This window comes from Moschus berezovskii, chromosome 8 (genome assembly GCF_049115385.1).
Source record: "Moschus berezovskii isolate FMDL1 chromosome 8, NW_MosBer_1.0, whole genome shotgun sequence".
Taxonomy (NCBI): Eukaryota; Metazoa; Chordata; class Mammalia; order Artiodactyla; family Moschidae; genus Moschus; species Moschus berezovskii.
This window is the reverse complement of record NC_142467.1, coordinates 80,671,602-80,689,089: the sequence shown is the minus strand read 5'-3', so window position 1 is coordinate 80,689,089 and position 17,488 is coordinate 80,671,602. Positions and strand designations below refer to the sequence as shown.

General features: G+C 37.7%; 1 pseudogene; it reads right to left on the bottom strand.

The window, feature by feature from the left end:
* LOC129558874 (PRELI domain containing protein 3B-like) overlaps window positions 1-17,077 on the bottom strand; it is a 65,123-nt pseudogene extending 48,046 nt beyond the window's left edge.
* Window positions 17,078-17,488: the final 411 nt, after the last annotated feature.

Sequence of the window (17,488 nt, the reverse complement as noted above, 5' to 3'; positions counted from 1 at the left end):
TATATATTAGATCACTTGCTTTTGAAAAAAATGAACACACAGCAGTAACACCAAGAAAGAAAAACTACTCAATTCCAATTCTGCCTCTGTGTTATTAAGGGTAGTGGTTTTAAACCGCAAAACAAAACAACCATAGTTAAATCTATCTAAAAGCTAAGTGAAAGGTGGTGTATTTCTAGTTTGGAGACTGAAGAGAAAGACTTACTGGGAAGGGTTTATCATAACTGTAATGAAGTCAGGAGAAATTTTTTCCTAAGCTCAAACTTTTTATTCTGGACGGACTTAAAAGAGAAAGCTCCTATAAAGTCAATGTTATCATTTGGTATTCTCGTTTTAGTCACTCCTTAAGATTTCTAATCTTAGATGAATAATACACCATGTAAATTTGTGGTGTTCTGATATCTGGAGCTATCCTGTCCACATTTTTAACATTGTTTCTTTCTAAGAAAGTATATTTTCCATCATGGTGTTTAACTCACCAAATTATTCCAGCAATAGTTATACTGTTGACATTTTACAACTTAATTCATGTGTAATTTATTGTGAGGCCTCTATATCTGTACTTGAGGCTTCTCCACAGGTTCAACCAACCACAGACCATGTAGCACTATAGTATTTACTACTGAGAAATATTTGTGTATAAGTGGACTCAGTTCGCTTACTCCTTGGTAGGAAAGTTATGCCCAACCTAGATAGTATATTAAAAAGCAGAGACATTACTTTGCGAACAAAGGTCCGTCTAGTCAAGGCTATGGTTTTTCTAGAGGTCATGTATGGATGTGAGAGTTGGACTGTGAGGAAAGCTGATCACTGAAGAATTGATACTTTTGAACTGTGGTGCTGGAGAAGACTCTTGAGAGTCCCTTGGACTGCAAGGAGATCCAACCAGTCCATTCTAAAGGAGAACAATCCTGGGTGTTCATTGGAAGGACTGATGCTATAGCTGAAACTCTAATACTTTGGTCACCTCATGCGATGAGTTGACTCACTGAAAAAGACTCTGATGCTGAGAAGGATTGGGGGCGGGAGAAGAAGGGGACAACAGAGAATGAGATGGCTGGATGACATCACCAACTCGATAGACATGAGTTTGAGTGAACTCCGGGAGTTGGTGATGGACAGGGAGGCCTGGCGTGCTGTGATTCATGGGGTCGCAAAGAGTTGGACACGACTGAGCGACTGAACTGAACTGAACTCAGTTCAAACCTGAGTTCTTCAAGGACTACCTGTAAAACTATTTATTTTCTTTGACTTTTTTTTAACCTGGAAAAGTGATTTTCCTTTTGTATGGATCTGGAGCCATGAAGCAATGTTTGCAAGCACTCTGCAGTGTTATTTGGTGACAGCCATGAGTTATGGTGAGGACAATGGCTGTGGAAAGATAGGCTCTCCTTAGTTTGTTAGTCATCATTTTTAGACTGTATATGCTAGAGGATTTCTAAATGTTTATGAAAAGATTTTAGAAGTGGAGTCTAGGGTATGTGAAAGATGCTTTCTTCCTTTATGGAGCATGCACTCTGGAGTTGGTATTACTTGGAGTCGCAAGACACCTGGGGTGTGAATTAGTGTACTTCCCAAATTGAAAAACCATTTATAGCATTAACGACTGTAGTGGTTGATCATTTGCTATGTCCTCTTCCTCTTCCAAAGTTTTATAATATAAAATATAATATATTATATATAATAAATATATGCATTATAAAACTAAAAATTGAGATTAATTATCACTTGTTCTCTAAACTTCTTTTCTACCAAGACAGAAAATTTCAAGTCATTTTTTATCTTTATTTAGATGTTATTTCAGTATGATTTCAGATTCTGCAATTTGTCACTCAAAATTTTGCTGTTTGTTGAATGAAAGGCAGAGAATTTCCCAGTTAATGCTGTGAATAGTTGAAGTCAGTTAGATTCATAGTGATAGCTTTGTAAAGCTTTAGGTCACTCAATTAAAGTTGTAAACTTTGAGAATTTTTTTATTGGCTCTTTAAGATTACTTCATTATTTTCTTATTGAAGAAAATTTTCAAAAGGAAAAAAATAGCTCTTATTACCTAGATATCTATATTTATTACTAAGAAAGATATACTATTATAGTATGTTATAATAATAAATATAGATATCTAGATAATAGCCATTTTTTTCCTATCTGGAAGTGTAAACTTCCTTGATAGCTCAGGTGGTAAAGAGTCCACCTGCAATGCAGGAGACCCTGGTTCAATTCCTGGGTTGGGAAATTCCGCTGGAGAAGGGATAGGCTAACCACTCCAGTGTTCTTGGGCTTCCCTTGTGGCTCAGCTGGTAAAGAATCCGCCTGCAATGCAGGAAACCTGGGTTAGATCCCTGGGTTGGGAAGATCCCCTGGAGAAGGGAAAAAGGCTACCTACTCTAGTATTCTGGCCTGGAGAATTCCATGGACTGTTGAGCCCATGGGGTCACAAAGAATTGGACACAACTGAGCAACTTTCACTTTCATTCTGGAAGTATAATTATTGCTCTGAGATGAAACAAAATTAAAGTCAGTTTTTTTTCTAAATTTAGTGAATGCTGTTAGTCATTGTCACTTGATTAAGGTCCTTTTATAAAATTAACTATCTTTATGCTGCTTATTTGTGCTCTTGTAAGGGAGAGCATATTTCTATGGCTAATAAAGATTATAAACCTGTTAGAGAAGACTTAGTGAAGAGAAGAATGCATGGGTATAAATCCCAATTTAATTAGCAGATACTCTTGAAGTAATTAATTGATATAGATGTTTCTCATTATTTAAACTAAAGAATAGGTTAAAAGAAAAGTGTGAGAAGCTCCTTTGCTAATGGTTTTTCTTCATTTAGTAATGATAGAATCCCTGGCAGTTGTTCAGAAAACATTTAATTTATTGGAATCAAAAATAATTAATAATTATGCTTGTAATCATCAATTGGGCCTGAACAAAAATTTCTAATTTGTTAAGTTTATTAATAAAAAGAAATTTATAGAAATAATTAATAAAGTAATTTTTATTAACCACCAAAATTATAATTGCACCTTTTCCGCAGGTCTTAAAAAAAATAAACTAAGAAGTGATAAGGTCCTATTCATTGTTAAATAGCTTGGGACAGGAGGGACCAGTGTGAAGTGGGTTCTGCTGTAAAGGCCAGAGAAGAAGTGAGCATTATAAAGGTCAAAGTCTTGAACCCAGATTGAAGCACCACCTTTGGCTTCACGACCTCCCTTTCAGGATGACCCACTAAGTCCCAGATATGCACCTATGATTTTCTGCAAATGGGATTGTTGAGACTTTCCAAGTTGAGAAGATAATCCAGCAAAAATCATTAACATAGCATCATCTATTCTAATCTGAAAATGTTAATCACTCAGTCGTATCTGACTGTGACTACATGGCCCACCAGGCGCCTCTGTCCATGGGATTCTCCAGGCAAGAATACTGGAGTGGGTTGCCATTTTCTTCTCCAGGGGTTCTTCCCAACCCAGGGATTGAACCCAGTCTCCTGCCTTACAGGTAGACCCTTTACTGACTGAGCCACCAGTTCAGTTCAGTTCAGTTCAGTCGCTCAGTCGTGTCCAACTCTCTGCCAAAGCCTTTGACTGTGTGGATCACAATAAACTGTGGAACATTCTGAAAGAGATGGGAATCCCAGACCACCTGACCTGCCTCTTGAGAAACCTGTATGCAGGTCAGGAAGCAACAGTCAGAACTGGACATGGAACAACAGACTGGTTCCAAATGGGAAAAGGAGTACATCAAGGCTGTACATTGTCACCTTGCTTATTTAACTTATATGCAGAGTACATCATGAGGAACGCTGGGCTGGAAGAAGCACAAGCTGGAATCAAGATTGCCGGGAGAAATATCAATAACCTCAGATATGCAGATGACACTACCCTTATGGCAGAAAGTGAAGAGGAACTCAAAAGCCTCTTGATGAAAGTGAAAGAGGAGAGTGTAAAGGTTGGCTTGAAGCTCAACATTCAGAAAACAAAGATCATGGCCTCTGGTCCCATCACTTCATGGGAAATAGATGGGGAAACAGTGGAAACAGTGTCAGACTTTATTTTTGGGGACTCTAAAATCACTGCAGATGCTGATTGCAGCCATGAAATTAAAAGACACTTACTCCTTGGAAGGAAAGTTATGACCAACCTTGATAGTATATTAAAAAGCAGAGACATTACTTTGCCAACCAAGGTCTGTCTAGTCAAGACTGAGCCACCAGGGGAGCCCTATTCTAGTCTACATAAACAGTATTTTGTTAGAATTTTCCATGCCTGAATCATTGCCGTGATCATTAAAAGTATGATGACAATGATTCAGGCATGGAGAATTAATTGTAATGAAGTCATGGGTAATGTATTTGTATTCTATTGATTTATACTACTTAAGTAATGACAGAAGTCTGTATGAGTGCCCACAAGAACTTGATATGTAAGGAAACATAATTTGAGAGATATATCGGAGGTTCTTGAGGCCAGATTGGGATGTGACAATAATGTATACTTAAAAGTTGCAAAGAATCAGACATGACCAAGTGACTGAACTGAACTGAAAATTAAAACAGGTATCAGCTTTAGCCAGCTGGGTATATAGGAAGTACTTGCTCTTGATTTGTCACCATTAAAATACTGAAAAAATCCTTCAGAGCCACAATTATTATCAGACCTATTCACAAAAATTTACATATTAATTAATTAATATTAGCTATCTGGATTAACTGCACTGATTCCATCAGGAAATAATCTAGAACTAAGCTACATGCTAAGGAAGCATTAAAATATTCTAGTCCACATGAATAATATTTTAATGCTTCCTTAGCATATAGCTAGTAAAGATATAGCCATATCTTGCCTTATATTTAGATTGTTTAATCATTTGTGAGTTTACTTCCATGTGGGGCATTAGGGAGTGTTCTAATTTCATTCTTTTACATGTAGCTCTTCAGTTTTCTGAGTACCACTTACTGAAGACACTGTCTTTTGTATATTCTTGCCTCCTATGTCATTAGGTGACCATAGGTATTTGGGTTTATCTCTGAACTTTCTATCCTGTTCTATTGATCTGTATTTCTGTTTTTTTATGCTAGTACCATAATGTTTTAATGACTGTAGCTTTGTCTCAATAGTATAGTCTGAAGCCAGGGAGCCTGATTCCTCCAGCTCCAATTTTCTTCAACAGGATTGCTTTGGTTATTCAGGGTCTTTTTTATTTCCGTAAAAACTGTAAATTTTTTGTTCCAATCCTGTGAAAAATATCATTGGTAATTTGATGGGAATTACATTTCTATCTGTAGATTGCTTTGGGTAGCAGAGTTATTTAGACCATATTATTCTTTCAATTCAAGAACATGGTTTATCTTTCTGTCTGTCTGTATCATCTTTGGTAACATTTTATACATCTTGTCACGATTGGATGTTAGAGGATTTAAGCATATCCTGTGTAACTCCACTGTGAGAGAACTCTTGGAAGCTTGAGCATGGAAGCTTCTTCTTTGTTTTAAAAAAAATTGTTGAAATATTGTTGGTTTATAATGCTGTATTAATTTCTGCTGTATAGCAAAATAATTGTTATACATGTATATATTCTTTCTTCATATCCCTTTATATTATAGTTTATAACAGGATATTGAATATAGTTGCCTATGCTATCCAGTAGGACTTTACTGTTTATCCATCCTATATTTGATAGTTTGCATCTGCTAATCCAAAACTTCATTCCATATGCCTTTCCTTTTTGCTGATATTATCTACCTTTACTAAATAAATCATGGCTACGAATATGACTATATGCTAAGGCCTATGGGTCCATCTAATGAATCACTGAAACTGAGGGTGACCTTTGGGACTTTGATCATAAGAAGTCAATAAATTTGTCAGTATTTTTGCTAACTAGTTTCTTTTGGGTGATGAGGAGGTATATATACCAGAATTTCTTTGTGAGAATACTTATTACAAAGCTGCATAGGATCATGAAGGATAGAGAAATGTTACAAACCACAGCCCCATTTTTTAGATATTAGTTACTCTGAAACTGAGAATTCCCAGAATTAAACTTTGAAATAGGCACACAGAGAAAAAAAGAAAGCTGGACTGTTTGATTATTTCTCTGTCAGGCTTTAGCACATATATAACACCCCTACTGGACAGAATGTTAAGCCAAGTTACCTCAGAGAAAGGTGATCTTTTTCATGACCAGCCTAGGCTTCTTTGCCCCTGATTTGGACACAGCTTCTGGTACAGTCATCTGTGGCCAGTGTATCAGAGATAGTATGGCTTATATGTCACAAGGATAACAGAATTAGGGAAAATCAGCCTCTTGGGTTCATACTTCACTGATAGGTGCTTGCACTGAGGCAGACACTTAGACCTTAAGATCCTCTTTACCAGTACAAACAAGAAGGGGTATGATGAATGTATCATTATTCTCTGTTTATACCGAAACCAGGACCAGGAACATGGCATAATTAAAAATGAATTAAAGAAATGATACCTATTAAGTTCTCAGTAAGAATTTTCTTGATTTTTCCCAAGGGCAATGAGGCAGAGAAATAGAGGAGAATATAATGTTCTGTGAGAGAAAGTACATGGCATTTGCTCCACCAATCCCCCTTCACTCACAAAAATAGTCTCTTGCAGTTTTGTCCATTCTTTTAAACTTTGTATAAATTGAATCATATTTTAGTTAGTCTTGCATATTTTTACAATTTACATACAGTAATAGCAACTCTTCCCAGTTCCTTAAATGGACATCAACACATATATCATTCTCTGGCAATAGAGATTCACAACCAGACTAAAAATTTCAACTCCTAAAGTTGCAGTATTTAGATTAAATTAACAAGGGCATGTTTAAAAAGTAACTAGATTCCCAAACTATGCTGGAAACATAAGTAGCAGAAGAGAGATGGGATTTGATTATAAAAATAAATTGTTGCCTTCAGACATTATGTTCTTTAGAAGAATTTAGAAATGACAAAACATTCTTGCAAGGATCCTCAGCAGAAATACATTTCCTTAACTTATAACCATAGTAGATGACTTGACACAAAGTAAAACAATATGGTATGGTGAAAGACCATATAATCAATAGAGAATACTGGCAAAATGAAAATAGTAAGGGTTGTAGGGACTTAAACTACAATGATATCTTGTGTTGAAAATGCTGATACCCTTTCACAATTATTGATGACCCTTCTACTTTGTAATCTGTGAAACTTTTCCCAACTCTGACTTCAGGATATTAAAAAAGAATAATTTTATTCATGTCAAGGTCAGATAACTGGTTAAAGTTGCCCTGAGCAGTGAAAGAAATAATCATTAGAAAACAAAGTGCAAAGTTAAGCAATGAACAATAGACCTTAAAATTGTAGAGACTGTAATAATTATCTTGAAAAGCATATCATGAGATATAGATGCAAATACATGGGAATTCTAACTTCAGTACTGCCCTAATAATGCCTAACTTAAGGTCTAGCTATCACAGAGCTATAATGTTATGTCTGAATGGATAGCCCTCAGAATCGTGAACATTATACAGTCAATGTTCTTTTATATAATAAGTGTGGAGTTGTTTATTTCACTAAATACCTGAAACACTAGATTGTGACTCTACTCCCTTTGTTTCCCAGGATCCTCATTCATCCTCCTCAATGATTCTATCATATGATCAACCAGTGCTTCCTAGTAATCCTGGTGGTGGCAGAGGCATACCTTTAATCTCCCTTCAGTTCCACTGGGAAGGACTTGCTTCCATAAGAAGCTTATTTAATGAATTTTAGTTCACCCACCTACCCAACTTCTGTTACAGCACAAATACTATTTTTATTTGTTTATTTAGATATTTGCATATATCTTCAAACTTCCCTCCCCACAAAGAACTCTTTCATTCAATTATTCAGCTAGCATTTATGGAAAATTTTCTTTGTGTCAGACAATATTTCTGGCATTATAGAGCTTCCACTCCAAAGAATGATTCACAAATACCAGACTAGCATCATGGTATGAAGTCTTTCTCTGCTTACTCCTCTCTCACTTTATCTTTTACAGATAGTAGCATTAGTTAATCATTTGCATTTCCAACTCCATTTTGGCTTCTGCTTCTTAGGATACTCCTTCCTATTCTTGTATATCTGAATAATTCTTATTCAAAATTAAGTATAAAGGAGGGATGAATTTACTAGATTTTTAATAATGCAGTCTAGGTAAGGAAAAGAAAGAAAAGAAAGTGATATGCTCTCTATTGTTCATTACAGGAGACAAAGATGATTCTTATATAAGGGAGCTGATAGTTGAATTGGATTTTCTACTAATACTAAGGTTATGCACAAAGTAACTATGGCCAGATCTGTAAACATTAAGCCCATGCATGGGGAGTGTATTAAGACCAAATGACTGGCTGCATCTTGTAGTGAATTTTTTTTTTTTTTCATATTTTCCATAGGAGGCACTCAAGTTACTCATCACCCCTGAGATCACTAATATCTCAAACTAGGATGCCATTCTTTCTGTTTTTCAGAATTAGAAGCCTGAATTTGGTACCACTCCCCTGTGTGTTGCAATTAAAGGCTGTCTACTTGATTTACTATTTCATTTGTTTATTTATCTTCCAGTGACTCTGCTAGACATTTTCTGAAGAAAATGAAAGGGCCCAGGCTTTTTGCCACATTCAGTTCAGTTCAGTTGCTTAGTAGTGTCTGACTCTTTGCAACCCCATGGACTGTAGCACACCAGGCCTCCCTATCCATCACCAACTCCCAGAGCCTACCCAAACTCATGTCCATTGAGTCGGTGATGCCATCCAACCATCTCATCCTCTGTTGTCTCCTTCTCCTCCTGCCTTCAATCATTTCCAGCATCAGGGTCTTTTCAAATGAGTCAGCTCTTCACATCAAGTGGACAAAGTATTGGAGTTTCAGCTTCAACATCAGTCTTACCATCACTTAGTGCACTGACTGGCACATAGTATGTCCCTGATACATCTACCAACGTGAAAGTGTTTCATTATTGGACTTCTTAACAAATAAACTCTCTCTTTGCTCAATTGGATTTTCCTCCGGTGGTGACTTTGTTGCCTTAGATATCTAGTTGAGGATCTGTATTAAGAAAAAAGAAAAACAGCAGCAAAAATTTTATTGAATGTGATATTTGAGGCATTTCATTACGGAATTGTTTCTGTGGTAGTGTGTCATTGTCAAAACATGTCAAGGAAATGTAAGTACGAGCAAAGATGATATTTAGATTTAGTACATTATTTATTCGCCATACTTCCTCAATTATTGAAAATTAGCATAAGCAACTCTTTCAATACAAAGTGAAAGGCATTCTTTTCTCATTAATTATAGAGACATTCCTTTCTTGGCATTCACTTATTATATTACCATTAAAAAAGAGGAAAACAACATTTGAGGCTTCAGTTCTGGGTCCATTTTCTCAGAAGGTAGAATTCTTGAACATATGGCTACTTGATTATATAAATTTATGATTGCTACCTGTGATATATATCCATTAGTTGTACATTTGTTCTTTTATAGAAGTGAATACAAATTTATAAATAGCTCAAAATACAAAATGCTTGGTAGTAAGGTAAATAAGAATTTGATCTAGGGGTAAAATTTCTTCTTCTTTTTGCAGGCATTTAACTATTCCCAACGTTGTGATCTGCTATGGGCGCATCTCACAGGACATGCAGGGGAAGGGCCCATGGAAAAGACTGAGACCATGTGTCCTTAGGGTATATACAGCATCTTTGGACAGGTCCTGCTAGGCTCAGTTTTAATTGTGAAACCCAGTGCAGTTGCTTTTCTATGCTAATTACTTATAAATCCATCCCTGCTTTTTTATAACTAGGATCCTTTTTTCCTGCAGTTTTGAATGTTTTTATATTCACAGACCCAAAGAGAACTCTTCATATCATTTGTTTCAAGATTGGGTAGGGATTTGGGGCTGAGCGTGATGGGAGAATAGAGCTTTCTCCACCCAGCACAACTACTCCAGAAACTACAAGACACCACAGTGAGAACTCACTAGGTAGTGAATTATCATAAGAACAAATCACTTTCTTCTGAAACATCCAAGTTTTCTTAGAAGGAGGAGAGAGATACGCAAGTAATGCCATCTGGCAGTAAGAAGCACTTCATACATACCATAGAGAAAGGGGTGCTAGCACATCCTATACATTATGGGTGCTAAGGCAGGGAGTCACAGGAGGTCAAGAGGTGCAGAGGCCCTAATTGAAGGAAAGTTTAATGCCTCAGGGACAGGAAGGAGCCTCTAGGACACTGAAGGCTTTAAATTCTTTAGGTGGAAGGCTCAGACGGTAAAGAATCTGCTTTCAATGCAAAAGACAATGGGTTCCATCCCTGGGTCAGGAATATCCCCTGAGAAGGGACTGGCAGTCAACTCCAGTATCCTTGCCTGGAGCTTCCATGGACAGAAGAGCCCCCCACTACAGTCTGTGGGGTGGCAAAGAGTTGGACGTGACTGAGCAACACACACAGAGATCTGTACCTGAGGTTCCTTCCAGGGATCAGCTACCAGTCATGTCCGACTATTACGACCTCTGGACTGTAGCCTGGCAGACTCCTCTGTCTGTGGGAATTCGCCAGGCAAGAATACTGGAGTGGGTTGCCATTTCCTTCTCCAGGGGATCTTCCTGGTATAGTAGGCCAACTTTTATTTCTTCTGACTCTATATAACGGTTTTCATATTTTTGTTTATTGAAGCATAGTAAGACTATTTTATATTATGTTTGATAATTCTAGGATTTAAGTCACTATGAGTCTTATGCTGCTATCTTCTTCATAAACCTGTTTTATGATTTTTATAATGCGATTATCTTCCTTGGAAGTTTATTGGTGGAAATTCTGACACTTGAATTGAAAGTGGGTCCTTGTAGAGTTGATTTATATTTGCTTCCATCTGGCACTTAAAAATACTACCTTTCATCAGGACCACTTTTAGATAAATTTTGACTGTGAGATCTTTCACATAATGTGGGCTCCAGCTAAAAATCTAGGTGAGAGCCAACTTAACATGGTAAATCCTTTGGAGGGATTTTTCCCTTTAGTAAATGATAATTTTTGAGGCAGATTATATTTTTTATAGCACCCTGGGTGTGTATTTGTGTTTTTAGAACTCCCTTACTCTGATGACAAGATCTTTTAGATTGGGTGATCTGTGGCTTGGTCATGTCCAACTCTTTGTGACCCCATAGACTGTAGCTTGCCAGGGCCCTCTGTCCATGGGGTTGTCTCAGCAAGAATACTGGAGTGAGTTGCCATTTCCTTCTCCAAGGGATCTGTGTGACCCAGGAATGGAACTCATGTCTCTTGCAGCTCCTACATTGACAGGTGGATTCTTTACCAATAAGCCACCTGGGAAGCCCCTCTTTTGGATTGGGGTTTCTTCTAATAGATGCTATAATTTGGGTAGGCTGTGGACTTTTATCCTTATCTCTAAGGCCTCTTGATGAGGGTGAAAGAGCAGAGTGAAAAAGCTGACTTAAAACTCATTAAAAAAAAAAACAACACTAAGATCATGGCATCCAGTCCCATCCCTTCATGGCAAATAGAAGGGGAAAAAGTAGAAGCAATGACACATTTTATTTTCTTGAGCTCCAAAATCACTGCAGACAGTGACTGCAGTCATGAAATTAATAGATGCTTGCTCTTTGGAAGAACAGCTTTGACCAACCTAGACAGCATATTAAAAAGCAGAGACATCACTTTGCCAACAAAGGTCCATCTGGTCAAAGCTATGGTTTTTCCAGTAGTCATGTATGGATGTGAGAATTAGACCATAAAGAAGGCTGAGCACCAAATAATTGATGCTTTTGAATTGTAGTGATGCAGAGAGTCCCTTGGACTTCAGGGAAATCAAACCAGTCAATCCTAAAGTAAATCAACCCTGAATATTCACTGGAAGGAATGATGCTGAAGCTGAAACTCTAATACTTTGGCTACCTAATGCAAAAAGCTGACTCACTGGAAAAGACTGATGCTAGGGAAGACTGAAGGCAAAGAAAATAAGGCAGCAGAAGATGAGATGGTTAGATAGCATCTCTGACTCAACAGACATGAGTTTGCGCAAACTCCAGGAGATAGTGAAGGACAGGGAGGCCTAGTATGCTGCAGTTCATGGGGTCGCAAAGAGTGGGACATGACTTAGCCACTGAACAACAAGGCCTTGAAAGGCCATGAAATATCAAGTCAAAGGTATTACATAAGGTAGTTTCCTTTAAGGGGAAAGCCACATTTAGAGCTCTACTTGTGTTCTAGACTGTAGAGCAGGGCTTGGCAAACTATCTTTGGACCATGTAGTAAATATTTTAGAATTAATAGACCACATACTGACAGGCTACATAATTTCTGTCATATATTCTTCATCTGCTTGTTGTTAGTTTTTCTTATAACTCTTTAAAAATGTAAAAGTTATTCTTAGCTCTGGGCCATGCTTTTTATTTTACCCATTATTAATTGACTTCTACTTAAGAGTCTAAATTCCTCTTTCATTTAATTTTTGGCCTCTGAGAGTCTTCGAAGTTCACTGATACATTTTTAAGTCTATGAAAGTTGTTTTCTGGCATTTTTAATAGTTTTCAGATATACGTCAGTCAGGACACCCCATTACTCCTGGAAATAGACCTTTTAGTCTTTTTGTATGGAGTCTATAAATATTTATTTAAATTAATGATCATATTTGCCATTTTCTATTCTTACTGTGTTTTTCTTCTCAGAACTTTTTGGCATGATATTCTTTCTCTTTCAAATATATACTTCAGTTAGAGTTATGTTGGCTAAATTTTTGCAATATGTATTCTTTTAAAAATATTATTTCACTATGCATTCAATTATATGTTCCATTTTATTTTCTTCAACTCTCTGAAGATACTGTGGACTTACTTTTACTTATCCTGAATGGGATGTATTGTGCATTCTGATTCTGGTGATATATATATATATATATATATATATTATTATTATTAATTCCAGGAAATTTTAAGCCATTACCTCTTTGAATTATCTTACCTCATTCTGCTTTGCTTTTTAGAATACTCCAATTAGATATATGTTAGACCTGTCAGTCTTCACTTTCTCTTTCATTATGTCTCCACCTTCTTTTTCCTCTGCTCCCTTTCCTCCTCCTCTGGCTTCCTGGTAATTTCCTGGTGTGTTGTTGGTTATTTTACTCTATCTTAGGGTACCTTTTTTCCATTCTTCTTTTTCTTTTCACATTTTAAAGGGTTTGGGGAACATTCTATGTGGTATTTCTATGAGTCCTAGAATATTGTCTTTTGCCAGGTATCTGGATGCTTTCCCCATACCAGATAGTTGATTTAAATTAATTAATTTCTTGACTTAGGGTTTTTAAACCATGTGGCTAGTAAGCCTTTAAATTCCATTTCTACATGTAGTCAGACTTTTGAATACATATTCTCAGGGAGGAACATTCTATTTCACTCTATTCTTAACAAAACCAGGGATTACCAAATTTTGTTGCTGTCTCCATAGGCAGAGATGGATTATTTTACCAGCTTACTTTTTCACTAAAGGTGAACCTCTTCAGGAATACTCACTTAAAGGGTTTTCTCTGTTCTATTTTCTATTAGATATTTTTCTTCCTATAATAAATGCTCTTTGTCACCAAGAGTCTGAAAATGACCTCAGATGCAGCTTTTTTCAGTAATGTATGTGTTTGCTTTGGTTCTGGTCTCTTGACCAGACTATATTCCTTTTTTTCCAGCTATACTTTAAAAAGGACATCATCACTATTTTCACTGGTATGTTTGGAAGAATGAACATTTTCTGGATTTGTAGGATTTCCCAGAAAAAGATATTTTGTTTTGGCATCTTCAAAGTGAAAATGATAGTCACTCAGACATGTCTGACTCTTAGCGACCCCATGGACCATAGCCCTCCAGGCACCTCTGTCCGTGGAATTCTCCAGGCAAGAATACTGGAGTAGGTAGCCATTTCCTTCCCCAGGGGATCTTCCTGACCCACGGATCGAACCTGGGTTTCCTACACTACAGGCAGATTCTTTACTGTCTGAGCCACCAGGTAGGTGCCTTGGCATCTTACTTTAAGGCGTTGACATCTTACTTTAACTCTTTTTATTTTTTTCCTTCAGAGAAGACAAAATACTTAAGATATAGGATTAAATTCTTTATTGGAATCAGTTACTGTTATCATGATCTTAGGGAATAACTTACATTTAGCATTTCAATATCTTTATCAACTAATTTGGCTTTCTAGGTGACTCAGTGTTAAAGAATCCGCCTGCCAATGTCAGAGAGACATGGGTTCAATCTTTGGGTCAGAGAGATTCCCTAGAAAAGGAAATGGAAGCCCACTCCAGTTTTCTTGCCTGGGAAATCCCATGTGCCTGATGGGCCACATTCCTTGGGGTTGCTAAGAGGTGGACACAACTGGGTGACTGAGCACAGCACAGAACACACATCAACTAATATAGGGCCCTATTAACACCAGCCTCACAGTGTTGTAGGTTGGTATAGGCAGTGGGTATTAACATACTTTTCAAAAACATAATTCACTATACAAACATTGGGTAATATTATTAACATAATTACCAGTTCAACATGTTTCAATTAAGTAGTTCTCTTAAACCAAAAAATAGAACTTTTGCTAATATATAATTATAAATTGATGTTTCAGATACAGAAAAATATTCCTTCATGGTCTTAGGAAATTCAAAAGCATATTTTTTTTTAGAATAAAACAGAGCTACATCTATAATCAGAATGAAAACTTATTTGTGTTTATCACTTAGAAAAATAACAAAGTCAACTAAAGCCAATAGTTCTTTTATAATACTATGGTTAACATTGATAATGTCTCAGGGAAGAAAATAAACCTAAATTCTCTTATTCCTAACTCAAAGTAAAGCACAAATATAGACTTCCTCAATATAAGAGGCTATTTGACAAGCAAGTTCAAATTAAACTCCCCTAAAATGTTTAGACTGACCTTTTCCAGTCCTGTGGTCATTGCTGAGTTTTCCAAATTTGCTGGCATATTGAGTGCAGCACTTTCACAGCATCATCTTTCAGGATTTGAAATAGCTCAATTGGAATTCCATCACCTCCACTAGCTTTGTTCATAGTGATGCTCTCTAAGGCCCACTTACTTCACATTCCAAGATGTCTGGTTCCAGGTGAGTGATCACGCCATTGTGATTATCTTTGTCGTGAAGATCTTTTTTGTACAGTTCTTCTGTGTATTCTTGCCCCCTCTTCTTAATATCTTCTGTTTCTGTTAGGTCCATACCATTTCTGTCCTTTATCGAGCCCATCTTTGCTTGAAATGTTCCCTTGATATCTTTAATTTTCTTGAAGAGATCTCTTGTTTTTCCTATTCTGTTGTTTTCCTCTATTTCTTTGCATTGATCACTGAGGAAGGCTTTCTTATCTCTCCTTGCTATTCTTTGGAACTCTGCATTCAGATGCTTGTATCTTTCCTTTTCTCCTTTGCTTTTCCCTTCTCTTCTTTTCACAGCTGTTTGTAAGGCCTCCTCAGACAGCCATTTGGCTTTTTTGCATTTCTTTTCCGTGGGGATGGTCTTGGTCCCTGTCTCCTGTACAGTGTCACGAACCTCCATCCAGAGTTCATCAGGCACTCTATCTATCAGATCTAGACCCTTAAATCTATTTCTTACTTCCACTGTATAATCATAAGGGATTTGATTGAGGTCATATCTGAATGGTCTAGTGGTTTTCCCTACTTTCTTCAATTTAAGTCTGAATTTGGCAATAAGGAGTTCATGATCTGAGCCACAGTCAGCTCCTGGTCTTGTTTTGCTAACTGTATACAGCTTCTCCATCTTTGGCTGCAAAGAATATAATCAATCTGATTTCGGTGTTGACCATCTGGTGATGTCCATGTGTAGAGTCTTCTCTTGTGTTGTTGGAAGAGGGTGTTTGCTATGACCAGTGCGTTCTCTTGGCAAAACTCTATTAGCCTTTGCCCTGCTTCATTCCATGCTCCAAGGCCAAATTTGCCTGTTACTCCAGGTGTTTCTTGACTTCCTACTTTTGCATTCCAGTCCCCTATGATGAAAAGGACATCTTTTTTGGGTGTTAGTTCTAAAAGGTCTTGTAGGTCTTCATAGAACTGTTTTACTTTGGCTTCTTCAGCATTACTGGTTGGGGCATAGACTTGGATTACTGTAATATTGAATGGTTTGCCTTGGAAACAAACAGAAATCATTTTGTTGTTTTTAAGATCGCATCCAAGTACTGCATTTCGGACTCTTTTGTTGACCATGATGGCTACTCCATTTCTTCTAAGGGATTCCTGCCCACAGTAGTAGATATAATGGTCATCTGAGTTAAATTCACCCATTCCAGTCCATTTTAATTCACTGATTCCTAGAATGTCTATGTTCACTCTTGCCATCTCCTGTTTGACCACTTCCAATTTGCCTTGATTCATGGACCTAACATTCTAGGTTCCTATGCAATATTGCTCTTTACAGCATCAGACCTTGCTTCTATCACCAGTCACATCCACAACTGGGTATTTGTTTTGCTTTGGCTCCATCCCTTCATACTGGGCAACTAGGAATTCCTCACTCACTAACCTATCATTTTGCCTTTTGATACTGTTCATGGTGTTCTCAAGGCAAGTATACTGAAGTGGTTTGCCATTCCCATCTCCAGTGGACCACATTCTGTCAGACCTCTTCACCATGACCCGTCCGTCTTGGGTGGCCCCACACGGCATGCCTTAGTTTCATTGAGTTAGACAGGGCTGTGGTCCATATGATCAGATCAACTAGTTTTTTGTTATTATGATTTCATTGTGTCTGCCCTCTAATACCCCCTCCCAATACCGATCATCTTATTTGGGTTTCACTTACCTTGGTCGTGGAGTATCTCTTCACAGCTGCTCCAGCAAAGTGCAGCCGCTGTACCTTACCTTGGACGAGGGGGTATCTCCTCAAGGCCGCCCCTCCTGACCTTGAATGTGGAGTAGCTCCTCTCGGACCTCCTGTGCCCGCGCAGCCACCGCCTCCTGGATGTGGGACAGCTCTTCTCGGCCACCGCTCCCCTTGGCCTCGCTTCTGTGCATGGTCGGTTGTGCCAAGCCTGCGTCAGCCGGCGTCTCTCGCGTCTGCGCCTCCGGAGCTGGCGTCTTTGGCGTCTAGAGAGCATCACTACAAACAAAGCTAGTGGAGGTGATGGAATTCCAATTGAGCTATTTCAAATCCTAAAAGATGATGCTGTGAAAGTGCTGCACTCAATATGCCAGCAAATTTGGAAAACTCAGCAATGGCCACAGGACTGGAAAAGGTCAGTCTTCATTCCAATTCCAAAGAAAGGGAACGCCAAAGAATGCTCAAACTACCGCACAATTGCACTCATCTCACACGCTAGCAAAGTCATGCTCAAAATTCTCCAAGCCAGGCTTCAGCAATATGTGAATTGTGAACTTCCAGATGTTCAAGCAGGTTTTAGAAAAGGCAGAGGCACCAGAGATCAA